Consider the following 14,629-nt stretch of genomic DNA (forward strand, 5'->3'; position numbering starts at 1 on the left):
ATACTTGTATTGACCTTCGAAATAATTGTTTTTTTGTTGAAAATAAAAAGAAATGAATCCATCGCAATTTGATATTAAAATGAAGTAGGAAAAAAAAAAAAAAAAAGAATAAAGGCGGAGTCGCGATACTTGTTAGTATAATTATTAACTCATGCTCTAATGAAAAGTAACATCCTTAGGCGGTTTCTAAAGAAATCACTAATGCCTGAAACGATGTTGAATTCGTCAGAATTAAATAGCATAATTCAAACGCACTAAATAAAAGTAACAATCGAATAACGCGACGAAACATAATTCGATTCGATTCGACAAAGTTATACGACCTAAAAAAAAAATCAACGTAAAACAATGAGTGCTTAATTTTTTGTGGAAATTACGCCGACTTTGACTTGCGTGTACTGGTCTACATATACTATACAACTATTAAAAGAAGGAGAGAGTTTGTTTGTTGCTTATCGATTTCACAATTGCAAATTCGTGTGTATTTATTCCATATGAGCATTAGGCTATTATTTTATAGCACTTATCCCTCAAGAAATACAAAGAAATTTACATCTACACTATTATTACAAACGTTTGAATAATTCTCTCGCCATCGGAAAGTAGGTATATTACCTAAGGATATATAAGCTAATTTTATATTGTAGAAGCATATTTAATAATGCATCGAGCTGTTTATAGTGAACTTGAACGAGTCATACCGAGCGAGAATTTTCGAGTTACTACAGATTTCGCAAAGAAAAAAGAAAAAAAAAGAAAAAAAAAAAAGAAAAAACAAAAGCAACGGACGAGGTATAAGAAAAACGTTTTTCCCTGCGATTGAATATGATCGAGGAACGGGAAAATTGTGCGGGGGAAGCGGCAATTATATCCCTCGTTGAACAAATCATCTATCCAGGCAACAGGAACGGAAATGGTAATAAAATGTTTCGAGTGCGCAGCGCCGCAATTTGAGAGCTTGAGTTTGACATTACCGTCGGCCTTTAATCCTACTTGTTATTCATTATCAGCGCCGTTATATTTACCGACGAATAAATCTCCAACGGTTAACGCAACTAACAGCCTGCAATCGATATCATTTTTTCTGATTTCGCACACGGCGCTTCGTTATTTGACAGTTGAAACAGTTTTCTCGTCAAGCAGTTGAATATTTAATATCGTTCTAATCATTTAACGTATATAGGCTGACCCACAACCTTTCGACCAGTTTTTTAAGATTCAAATTTCAATCTGATTACGATTTGGTCATGTTATTGTGGCATGCACCAAGAATGAAATATGAAATCTGCAAATTTTTCGTCCTTTACACGGTTCTGTTTAGAAGAAACACGTCGATCTATTTCATCAAATTTTTTATTTATTTTTTTTCAAAAGAAAGCAGGCCCGACAAGCTTTGAAAATAGAACTTTCCAAGCAAGTGTTGGAAGAAGGTAGTTTTTCAATTTGATGAACTCAGTAATTCTATAAGCTCTATACGAATGTTATAACAATGACAGTAATAAAATAGACCTATATATTTTACAGCGCTTAAAAAATTCCTCGATATTTCCAAATCAGTAATTATAATTGCTACGCGCTATCATACCCAAGCGATGAAAAATATTGTCGGATGATGTATAATTGCGTCTGGCAATACAAATTACACCGACGAAAATTTATAATATACTATCTTAATGTCTTGGAGTGAGAATTCACGCCAATGGAATGAGAAATCGCTAAGCGAGAGTAAAACCGGCGCAACTCTAATTCGAGTCAATATTTTATTCGCTTTTCTCACTCCGAGCGTTTGGAGTAGAATAGTTTGCTCTCGAAGAGTGAATATTGACTTTGCGCTGTTTTCATTCCAACGAAATTTGGAGAGTACTTACTCAAGAATGTTGACCGCATGAAAAAAACAAATTGAAACAGATGGAATTATGATATGAAGAGAAGAGAACGTTGAATAAATCAGATATAAAGAACCGATAAGGGGTTGTTTGGTTGCGAATAGTATTTATGTGTAACGGATTCTTTTTCCGGAGGGAACATGAAACGGACCACTGTTTGCGTACCTAAAAATGTTATGACGTCAACTGAGAAGACGTCTGGTTTTTCCTCCCGTCAAACTGTAACAGGCAACGGAGGCGTTGCAGGAAAAAAGATAATGTTGCGTATCGCCACGCTCGCTTCGCGATCACAGAGGCTCCGATAGCTTTAATAAATTGAAATAATTGGCGCGTTAGCTGTTACAAGCGATTCTCGCCCTTCACCCATTCACTTGACAATGATCATGCCTAATTGTATTCTCGTATGAAAAGAGTTATCGCAGACCTAAAAAAAAGTAGACCATAATATTCCGATGAAATCTTTGTTCTTTCAAAACGGATGAAATATCGTTACAGTTCAAAACTTAAACATTCTGGAACTCGTGTCAATGAATCGTTGATCATCGGCAAAGGAAGAAAGAGAGTTAACCACTTATCAATTTGTACCTATCTGAACCTAGCACCCGACTTGAAAAATCCTAACTATTTTTTGTTGATTCTTGTAGGTTTTTGTAGGTAGTTGTTTGTAGTAACAATGATTTCGTTTCTAGTAGTGCCAAAAAAAAAAGTATAAGGGGTTGAAAAAATGTCAGCATCCCATTTTGAAAAAAATCGAATTTATCGGTAGATTTCCGTACAGAATCGTTTGTAGTTGATTGTAGTGAAGATATTTTCGTTTGTAGTAAAAAGGAAAGAAAGATACGTTTTTTTTGCCTTTTTTTTTTAGCTAGAATTTCTGTGGCCCTGCTGTCAACTAATGTTTCGGAATCTTTTGTAGTTGTTTGTGTAATCATTATACTCATTCCATTTCCTCGAGATAGCCGTGGCTTCGTTGAATATCTCTCGAGCCAATTATAGTGCATCAATGGCGAAATTTCGAGGCGAAAGGAATTAAGAGTTCTAGCCGGAGTTATTTTGGGTTACGTATATTTTTGCGACGATGGGTTTGTGATACGTGTAATCTTCGTGAACCTTTTGTAATCCTTGCAATCGAAATCATTGCGCGCAATTTTTACACAGTGGTTAACTCCTTGGATAGGATCGGATTCATAACTATTGGACGAATAAAAAATTCTACCGGTAAGAAAATTATTCGATTTCAAGAATATCTTAATATCAAGTTCCTCCGTAAGAAATTAGCTTCCAACCATTACGTAGACCACGACAAGCGTTCTTTACCGTCGTTGCGGTCACTTATCGACGTTTTAGTTTCGTTTCACCGGGATCTTAATGCCTTCTGAATTAATTAAAAAGATGACAAATTGTCCATGTTATAATACCAATAGAAAAGGCCCAGAGTTTGCAAGCTTAATCGCTGAAACTGCTTGAGGCAAGATACGTCAGCAAATAACAATCACGCGCTTTTGAACATCGTGTACATAACAATCATGTAAAGTTACGTAAACAGCTCTTCATTTTCATATACCGACAATGTATATCGTGTCGAGACAATGCGAATAACTGACGTATTTGCAATGGCGAGGTATACATATACAAGTACAAGGTAATTAACGATACGACTACGGGATGTTGTGGGTCATGTTCATTAACTGATATTACAGAGAAAGGTATAAGAGAGTTTATATCGTAATTGACGAGACGTTCAAAATTGCCTCCTTTTGAATGGCTGTGCGTTCGTAGCAATGAGAGAGAATATATGGCATATTATACGTAATAATATTATACTGTGTAAATTTAAGGGCATTGCGTACACAGAGTACGTACAGAAATTACTGAAGCAGATTTCCGCTTGTCTCCTCATTCATAAAGAGCTGCGTATATTTTACGCTTCTCTTACCTCCCGAGTTGTTGTTCCTTCAATCAGTTATTCTTTATCAGGCATAATATAATTTCTATTCAGTTATTCGGATATATGATCATGTAACATTTAAATGCGAATCGCGGAATACACTGATCACTGAAAACTGTAAAGTGAAAAGAAACGTGACCAAATTTGAATCGGATTTCTGTGAATAATTTGCGATTTAATATTGATATAAAGTATGTTTTACTTCATACATCGTAAAACTCGCACCGAATGCGAAGTGCAGTGTCAACTTAAATTTTCGTAATACATAAAAAATATTATCACTATTATTATTTTATTTTTTTTTTCAACTTTACTCCGTGTTCACTTTCGGTAATTGAAAGAGCCCCTTGACGGTAATGGCTGCATTAATTGAAAGTTTCAGGTTGAAACTTTTAGCACGGCGCGTCTGCGTAATATGATATAATATGCTTTTTGCAATAATCAATTTCGACCATCGCCTTTTTATCTTTATTGTAACTCTTACAGAGGATAGTAGCATACCTGTAAAGAGCTTTGATGTATTTTTCGAATGCATTCAATTTTGACTTTTTTTTTGTTACATTACTTTGTTTTTTCCGACACCCCGATATAAATAAATCATTCTTGCGCCATATTCTTCGCTAATCTATTGAAATGTTTTTCACGCATGGATATTCTTATTAGATATTCGCATAATGTCGTGTATAAATTTATAAATACGCAGCCAACTGCATACCTTTCAATATCAATACAGCCGAGCCTATAGAATTGAACACCGCAGCAAATTAATACAGATGCCTACATTAATGACTGGGCACGATTCATCACAACACATTTTATTCCGCTACAAAGATTCCACACGCTATGAAAAATTTTCGTCAGATCCAGTTACAAGGAAGTTCTAGTTAAATGTGTACCGCTGTATTAATGATTTAAATATTGCGTTGAAATTACAAAAAAATAATGTGGTACAATTAAATAATCAGTGCAATATGATCATAATTGTTGCTTCTAAATTTTTTGGTCATAATAAACAGACAAGATGCATTTTAATTTTGTACGGAGAATCTAACTTTCAGTTGTCATAAAAAATAAAAATGCTCAAGGCCTGTAACAGTAATCACAACTAGAAGTTACATGAAATTTGATGGCAAAGCTATGCCCATATATGCAATAAACGACTGCACAAACCAAATTGTTAATTCGCTTGGCCTTGGCAGCCTCAGGTTTCGAGGTCGGAAAACGTTCAGAAATAAAAAGTATTTTACAAATTTTGATGTAATTCAAATGAGTGGAAAAGTACTCTACCCATCCAATCTAAAATCTAATGAGTTCTGAGTTAGGAACAGCCACGTTTATCTCCGTTGATTCATTATTTAGACATCATTGAACGATAAATTGATCACAGAAACACACACACATCCAACATACGATAGAAAATGCTCAGAGGTGATTCTCGAAACCTCATAACGTATAATCTCGTGAAAGCTCAACTTGTTGCTTGTAAAGTCTTCGTACTAATTTACCTTGGTCTCTTTTTCCCTTTAGGCACGGAAGAATGGGAAGTTGAAAAATGTTGAAATGGTCGTTTTACCGCGAAACGACGGCGAAGTAATTGAGGGTTAAATAGCGTCGTTTCTTCTAGTGTATAATACAACGTGCACATAGAACACCCACAAGTGTACGAAGTAAGATGGTAAGATATATAATGAATCACGAAACGTGCAAAGCTATAAAGCTTAACTGAGCAGAATTATTGGGCGCGGTTTAATCTTGTCCTTCCAGTGATTGCGACTGTTGAACCCTCCGCAGGGATCCAATCATGGGGTAAATGTTGACCAAATATCAGAAACAATGTCAAGTTCCGCAGCTTTAACGCAGTCCAATCTCTTCCCTTTTTCCCTCTGCTTTGAAATACAATCAATGAAAATAACTTATTGCTAGTTGAATTCCTTCGATCATAAAAAAATGCATCATTTTATTTAAGCAGGTTGGTTCGTTGGTTGTAAAAAGTCGATACTTTTTATCAAAGGAAAATTCCCTCCTAAAGGACTATTTTCGAGGAGATTTTGATAATATGGTAAAAAAAAACCTGTTGGAGTTTCAACCGTGAAGGTTTTCATATTTCTTTATTAATAATTAAAAACATTCTCAAATTATTTTGTTTGTGATGAAACAAACTTTTTTAGACTCCCGATTTCCGAAGCCACAAAAATCTCTGTGAAGTTACAAAAATAGAAAATAACGGAATCGTGAAGAAAAACTTAGAATTAGATATCGAATTTTTAATTCAAATCGCTAAAAAAAAAAAATGGTTCAAAATCTATTAGATTCGTTCGATTGCATTCCAGGATGGCTTGTTTCATTCAAAAGACTATTTTCTACAAATTCACTGTAATACTTTTTTTTTTTTAATAGGATAACGAGCTATTTAAATTTACGCGCCAAATTTTAAAAATTACCGTACAACCGCTTCTAATAGTAGGGCGATTTTTTTTTTTCAATTATCTACTGATCGATGCTGGTTTTCTGATGTTTTTCATTGCCCTAGATTAATTTTCCATCCAAAAGCTTATAGCTAAAAGCTAAAAGCTAACTCTCCGCCAGGAAAAGAACTTTCTTCGAAAAACCATTTACTTTTAAAAATTTGCCGAGCAAATTAGAATAGCCACTTGTCTAATTTCAAAAAAAAAAAAACAAAGAATGTTCTCAATATTTAGACCTCAGGGAGTACTTTTGCATAAAAAAACCAGAAGCCCCAGAACCTTCACGTTGGTCCGCGTTCAAACGATCCGTAGTATATCTACCCGTATTCAATGTTATGTATACATATTATAGTGTATACAATATAACCAGTGAATTTTTCGTCCGTGTATCAAATATTTTGCACGTGGTTATAGCCTCAATATATTAAAACACCTACTGATCCGACAGAATTGTGTATCGGAATCTCTAACTTTTTAGAATAAACTTACTTATATAACGCCGTGCTTACAACGCATTCAACGCTAAAATTCTGTTCGTTAGTTACGTATGGAAGCTATAACGTTACAGCGTCGCACCAGGAGTAATTTGTTCGTGAGTTTTTTGCTGTGCAACAATATCAAAGGCATAAATTTCTGCTTACCCGGCATGGATGGTGACCGTCCATGTAGCACCGTAAACAGGATTTTATAGGATGCTTCATATATTACACGAGCTTAAATGCGACGTAAATAGTGTACGGAATGGACCTTGGAGAGATATTCATAGGGAACTTCCGATCAAATGCCGTATCTTCACTCCGTTAGATGTTTACAACATAGCAATTTTATTTCAGCTTCACGTTTGCCTGAATATTCGATAGTGTACATACCCATGGTATCGATGCATCAGAGTCATAACATGGCATCTCAAAATGCGACGACGAGGAAAGACGCTATATCAAGTATCTAGTTATTGCTCCAAAATTAGGTTAGTAACGCTGCTTTCTAACTATTCAATCACAGTCTTCTGTATTATAAACGGTAAGACTTTGACAATTCGTGCCTACGATAAATGAAATTGTTTGTACTTTAAAGGGTTATTTCAACCGAAGCTGAAATGTACAATTTACGTGCTTCTAATGTTGAAAATATTTCCTACTACTTATAACAGTCAAGCGAAAGTTCCATTTTCGGAGCTTGTGGAGCTTGCGTAAAATGCCCTATTTTCGAACAGTGCGGTAAAACATCGTTGACGTATGCGAGTAACTGAAACGTGTAATTTTACACGCTAGGGTTTTCTTTGGCACATGCGCACTTTTACAGAACTCAATTTTACGCACTATACGATGAAACGTGTAGCAATTTTTTCGCAAACGAATTGAAAAGCAGAAATAGATTTAAATATCATTCGAATAGCAATTGACATTTATTTTGCGTCAATATCTGGTTTACACGTTTTCTACAATAATTTAATAATTTTCATTAGTGAAATGTATTGCTCAATCCTGCTCAATCATCTGTAGACGCCTGCTGTTATTTATGAACGAAAAAATTAAAGCTTTGTATAAGGTTTGAATGTTCCAGCAGAAGTTTGTTCGAAATCGGATCAATATTGCAACAAATCAATGTTCATTTATTCTTACACACGTTATAGCAAATGAATATTTCACGTGATTGAAGTATATTTGCCGTATCGCCGCGGCGACGAGTAATGATATTGTTATTATATAATTGGCTTTCGCACAAGCGTTTGCCTTAAGGCTTTGACGCAAATTATAATCAATCATAAACAGAATTTTACTTTTCATCATGTCTAATTGATAAACATCGTAACACCCCAATGACAATATAATAAGCGGAAAGAATCGCACTCTAATTGATTAACAAAAGTTTGAAATGACACGTGCGAAATATATCAGGGGGGGGGGGGGGGGGGTCAAGGTGAAAAAAATTTAAGAGTTAAAATTTAATAGTAAATCCTATAATGCACTTTCTTGAAATTATTCGATAAACTGTGTCGATATTCGATAAGTGTGGGAAGTGCGCGATTCCCGACGAGTGTGAAATTTGCTAAATGCGCCTAGAAGAGAGTTGTAATTACACAAGTCTCAGTTATCGCCAATCCGCATGGGCGACACACGCTATCTTTTTCACACAGCTGTTAAGGAAAGTTTGATTTTAAAAGCAACGTAGGTGCCACTGACAACGCGTATAACGAGTTAGGTAACTCACGCTGAATGACACAGTGCGCATAGGCCAAGGAAAGCCCTAGTGCGTAAAATCAAGCATTTCAGTTGTGCGCTTGCGCCAACGTCGTGTTATCGCACTGTTTGGAAATGGGGCACCTTACGCATACGCCACAGGCTTAGAAAATCGATCTTTCAAAGCAGGTGTTGGAAAAAATTATTTCTATTAAGATGGCCGAAACCACAGAGCGAGATCCGGCAAAAACGCATTTTAGAAATGAAAAATACACAACTGTTGGCACGTTATCGGGTGTAATAATCGTACATTATCCTGGATTTTTAATGCCACTCTTTGTTAACACCCGTTATCAATGGTAGGTTCAAGTTTTTGAGTAATGTTATTATATTTACGTATCACAAAGAAGTATGCAGCAGCTTATCTTATAAGCTCACTGTGAAAAGTCGGCATATAGATAAAAACTTTTGCGGTGAAGCATATATCATGTGATTTCCTCGACCTTTGACGTAAGAAATTTTTATTTCAGCACTCTCACTCTACCCAAACGATTTGGATGATTCTTTCACAATTGGAAAATAAGTTTTCGCTAGATGGCCAAAGACTATATTTTATTGAACAAACTCAGCAAGGAATGCACAAAAATCTACATCTAGATCTACACTGCCGTTAATGTGATGAAAACATTTGTTTCATAACGATGATCTTAAAAACTGTTGAACAAATTTCCATGAACTTTCCACAGCAATTTTTTTTCCATCTCCAGAATGTCTACATAGGAGGTATATACGGAAATCATCTCATTAAGGAACCGAGAAAAAAGGTGTATGAGACAAATTTTCATTCTTTGTCATTCTTTCTGCAACTAGCACGCTTCAGTTCAGGGTCTTCCGCCAGGTGGCGAGAGTTCAAAAGTTGTTCCCGCGACCCAACGAACATGTGGAGGAAATAAAATCCGGAATGTAGCATGAACATTGGACGTCCATAATTCCAAAAACTATGTCTCTGTATTGCGAGCAAAGCCAGTTGTATTATAAATAATATGCGATGCAAATAACTAACTGAATGACTGATAATCTAATAGTAATTCGCAAGATACGTCTACGAGGATAAAGATGAAAGGTGAATTTCATTCCAAGATGGCGAAAGATTTGACGAGGTTTGTGTGATTGTACCAAATAATTACACGACGACGGTAAACATAAGTAAATCATACGCATTATTTTATTACGGTCAATATAACAAATTACAGAGAAATATGAATAATGTGAAACTATCATCACACCGCAATCATATTATGCCGGTTATAAAAATATAAGATAATAGTCGCGTAATGGTATCACTCAAGATTTATACCAGTCCAATAAATCTCGGATTCGATTCGCTGCCAGTCTCGCTGCCAGTCTTACGCGTTAAACGGTCAGTAATTCTGTACCACTCGCCGTGATAAGTGAGGTAATAAATAAAATAAAGCTAGATGCTTAACAGTGGTTACTGCCTCAGAAAAATATATATAATACGTGTATGGTGCATTCCATATCAATTCGTTCACTACCTCTGATCCCACCCCGATATTTTCATTTCTGTTTCTCCCAATTAATATAACCGTTGTTATTGGAATAACAAATATACCGATTATCCTGAATCAAGGAACTTTGCTAATTATACATCATTTACACCGTGATTGGGATACCGTGTTAGAAACTATTGATTCTTGACGAATTTCGACAGTCAATTTTACCGTCGCTAATCAAACATTCCACAAGGAGAACAGTCAGGAAGTTGGCACAGTTTAAATTTAGGTGATTTAAAAAGATTGATGTTTTGAAAATTGGATATAATGACACTTAATTCTACGAGAATAATTAATTCAACTTTGAAGTAAAATCGGAGGAAATTGCAACTTTGTTAATTTACCTCCGACATCTGAACTAACAACAATGTTTCAAAATTATGTTGCTGACAAAGGAGTACGTTGCACAAATTTCGAACAAACTGTAGTTGACGTCCATGAGAAATCGTTTTAAAAACAATGATATACCTTTATATTGAGTAATCAGTCGAAATATTATACGGCAAGACATTTTTTCAATTTACTGACGGGTGTGATTTAAAAAACAATTTGTTTTGTAATCAGTTTGCCAAAGATAGTGACTAGTAACAATCCGTTGGATCGGGAGGATAAGGTTGAAGTTGAAAGTTTCGAGAAAAAATTAATATTTCGCAACTTTAGAATGACTAATTGAACAAGTTGAGTTTGCCAAATATGCGAGTATGTTGTGTGTGCTTATTACGGTTTATTGAATTTTGGAAAATCCGTAATAACAATTTTTCAGAATAATGAATCGTCATATCTCAACATTAGAAAATCCAGGCTGATTCCGGAAAAAGATTTGAGAATGTTCTGCTGTTCCGTTAGAGATTTTCGATAACAATACGACACAGAAAAGCAATCGAAGGGAAAGTAGTCTACGGTTATTCGAGATATGGAATTTCCCATAACTTACGTGTCTACATACTTGTTACGATAATCATACTCGCATTTGATACGGTATCCAAAATACGAACTATTATCATTACTTTATGAATTTCCGCTGTCCATTATGCTGCTACTGTATATTGAATGATGACAAAAGTCTACAGCCCACGATTTGTTTCGTGAATCTACATTTGTGTGTACACAGGTATAAAGAGACGACAATACCTATAACCTGTCATGATGATGAGGAATTGAGCGATTCAAATTAATAAGGTTCGTTGTCGAAAGAAACGTTTATTTAGAAATTTTAGGATTGTTTGAAATTCACCAATTTCAAACCGCAATAAAGCAAATCACGGTCATATTTTTTAATATCAACTACTTCCAACTAATTCTGAATTCGCATTGTAGTGAAACGCTACGAACTTCGACCTCTTTAAAGTTAAGGAAGAATTTGATGCGTGCATTCCCAATTATGCTCAGTTGACTCACAATATCGGTTAAGTCAGCTTTAACCGGCGCCAAGGAATTTTGCCACGCCGTGAGAGTTGTACGAATTATGTACGAGTTGTTGCTATGAGATGCTTTCAACTATTCAATAGACTTCATTCTACGACGGGCTCATTTCATTCAAAAGACTATATTTTCTACAAAGGCAATAAAACAGATCATTTTTACACTACTCACCTCGATATTGCCATTTTTTGATCATAATCAATATCGCTAAAATATCGTATTGTATTGTAATTTGTGAAAAGCGAAAGTCTTCTAAATATAACGAACCATCGTAGAGTGAAATCGAATATAGATCTATTATATTCTTAGCCATTTCGAAGCGATTTGAAACGAAGCATTGATATCCACGCTGTTGTTAATGTTTCCAACATTTCATATTTTTATATTTTTCATGAAATCTTCGTAGCTTGCAAATATGATAATTTGACAAACAGTAAATGTGCGATTATCTCGGAGTAAACTTAATAAAAATATTTCGAATTATGGGCAACCAACCACATTAAGTAACGCCTAATGAGGTTTCCGAAGAAACATGTAAACGTTAAGAAAATGTTCGCACAGTACCGTAGGCTCCGAATTTTCCCACGGTACGAAGTATTTCGGCTATGTGAATTCAGTTATAACCGATCTCAAACACATCCTACACTTTCTTAACGGATGAATGAGGATGTTACGTGAAGCATTCTAACACTCGCTTCGTGCATTTCGAGTAAGTAGTAGCAGCTCTATGGATTTCGTGGGAAGTTCCCACGTTATGCATCTAACAGGTTGGGGTAGGTCAAGTCTTTGTATACCTTTTTTACACCACTTTTGATTCCTTCGACTAATTTCTCATACAATGGAAGAATTTTTCTACCTCTTCACTTTTCCCTCTTGTTTCTTTGTATTTCTGTCGACGTTTTCATTTTCTTATCAGCGGTAAAGTTCATTACTCACGTAGGTTGTGCGATGACTGTTTTTGTTAAACATAACCGCGATGCATCATAATAGTGATAATATCGGTATCAATAATAATAACAACGACAACAACAACAACAACAATAACAATAACAATAATAATAAAGTTAAGATCCTCACTGTCAGCAAGATTTAAGTGTTTCACTTCGTTTCCGGCAGCGTTGGAAAAAAAGACATTACTATTTGTCATCAGGTGCGATCTAATCAGCCGTTTCCTCAAACTAAACTGGTGGTGTGATAAAAGGAAACCTACGTCATTCCGATTCTTGAAATTCCGAAGCTTCGACAGATTTATTTGTTGATGCGAAACGACACTTCCTCGAAAGTGTTAATTAAAATCTCGCGCGCAATTGGATATAAATTTCGAAATTAATTATTCGGTCCCGCCACGCCTCCTAGAGCATATGTATAGTATTTGTTTAATAACCCTCGACCGTCCTAAGAGGCCGTATTGAGTAACGTAGGGTAGGACGAGTACTATTCGCGGGCGATAAACACAAAGTTGAAAAAAAATCCGAGAATTCTGACAGCGCATTTGTGGCGTCTGACGTCGTCGCTCGAGGGATTATGGGGACGAGGAAACTGAAAGAAACGAGTAAAAAATCACAACGAAACGCGGCGACGTACATACATTCGTAGTATTCATACGTCAAACGTTGTTTGCCCGTCACTCAGTTGTTACCAAGAACAGCATGCAGGCGTAGATAGACCTCGATGAAAATCGTGTATAAAATAAATTTGTAAAAAGGTATAAAAAAAAAAAGTATCTATGTACCTAAACGATAAACGTAGTGAAACAAAAATAGAGCGAGGGAGAGGACTCACCTAACTTGTCCTAGAGACCCCGTAGTTCCACACCCTTTTGCGATCGGCAATGAAAATTCATAGGCGAACGGCACCACAGTTTCAACACTCGATGAACTCACACTGCACCGGCATCGGGTTTATTGTAAAAAAAAAAAAAAAAAATACAACTAATCAATACGTCGAACGGTTACAAAACTACGCGTTTGTATGTTTCAAACACAAAACGTACGTAGAGTACGGAAGGTACGATATCAACCAGCGAAGATACACATCCCGACTCTGATTACTGTGAACAAGTGATCTCGATTCCTCGATACGTCACGTCCGCGCCGTAGATGCTGGCGCCACAGGATAGATTTTACATAACCTTGTCGTGAAAAAAAAAAAGACTCGCTTCGCGACAACCGCCGCAGATTAATATGACTTTGAAGCTGTGCGAGATCTTATTTTTCTCTCTGATATATCGGAACGAGCAAGACAGCGTCTCGGAGCACGGCGGATATGTTCTCTCGCGTCGGTTTATTACTGTCAAAGTGTCGACTGACCTAACCTCTCCCTCCCAAGTCCCGCTCGAGCCACCGCTCAAGTCGAATATCGACCGCAACCCCCTCCCTCCGCCCTCCGGCCGCTCCCCCCGCCGTCAAGTGACTAACTTCGTTCGCAACGTATTTGCCGCGACGCCAGTTGCGTGCTGGCCGATGCTGATGCCTTGTGCATCGCCTTGTGTGCGTCTGGTATGCGTAACTCGTAACGTGATACATGCGCCCTGGCTGACTCGCTACGCGCGCTGACCCGTTCTTTGTAACCGCTTGCACGAGCCGCCGATGGTTACGGACGAAAGAAAACATACGTCTACTTACTTTACGAAAGCTCTAATTTGATGTCAATAACTGTTATTTGATCTGTAAATTATTTTTACTGTACACTTCTTTGTCTATAAAAGTTATGAGAATCGATATTCAGCGCATGAATTCTTTGTTCATCGTTAATTTATTATTTACCCCTTGTGTATAATATAATGTCACTAAATAAGGATTTTCTCAGTGGAGATACTGTTTGCCTTATGTGTGCATTTGTGCACTAGTACACAGTCGTTATCTTAGGTTTCTGGTGCAGTTATACTACATGCAGTTTTTACATACACCATAGACATAGAGCGTGGATCACGCATACGGCGCTGACGTGTCCGGAAATGGGAGAGAGACAGAGCTATACCAGTGTATAGTAGAGATCAGTGATACCAACATCTCTTCCTATACTAACTGGATACCGTGTTATTTTCTTTGTTGCGTGTAGTCAATTTATCCATTACCGCGGGTAATTCAAATAATCATCGAAAATATATTTTGTGGGAAACCGTGGAAATTGCTTTAAAAGGAAATAGTATTCG

The 14,629-nt window shown here is 36.4% G+C and overlaps 1 protein-coding gene across 3 annotated transcripts in view; it reads right to left on the minus strand.

Annotated features, from left to right (window-relative positions):
* krz (beta-arrestin protein kurtz) overlaps positions 1 to 13,813 on the minus strand; it is a 31,424-nt gene extending 17,611 nt beyond the window's left edge. Inside the window, exon 1 of one of the 3 annotated variants that reach the window (XM_046624123.2) lies at positions 13,258 to 13,813. The gene's annotated coding sequence lies outside the window, so the exon portion shown is untranslated. The remainder of the gene's footprint in view (positions 1 to 13,257) is intronic. The other 2 variants (XM_046624125.2, XM_046624127.2) reach the window with 2 other exon arrangements.
* Between the last annotated feature and the right edge of the window lie 816 nt (positions 13,814 to 14,629).

This window comes from Neodiprion pinetum, chromosome 4 (assembly GCF_021155775.2).
Source record: "Neodiprion pinetum isolate iyNeoPine1 chromosome 4, iyNeoPine1.2, whole genome shotgun sequence".
Taxonomy (NCBI): Eukaryota; Metazoa; Arthropoda; class Insecta; order Hymenoptera; family Diprionidae; genus Neodiprion; species Neodiprion pinetum.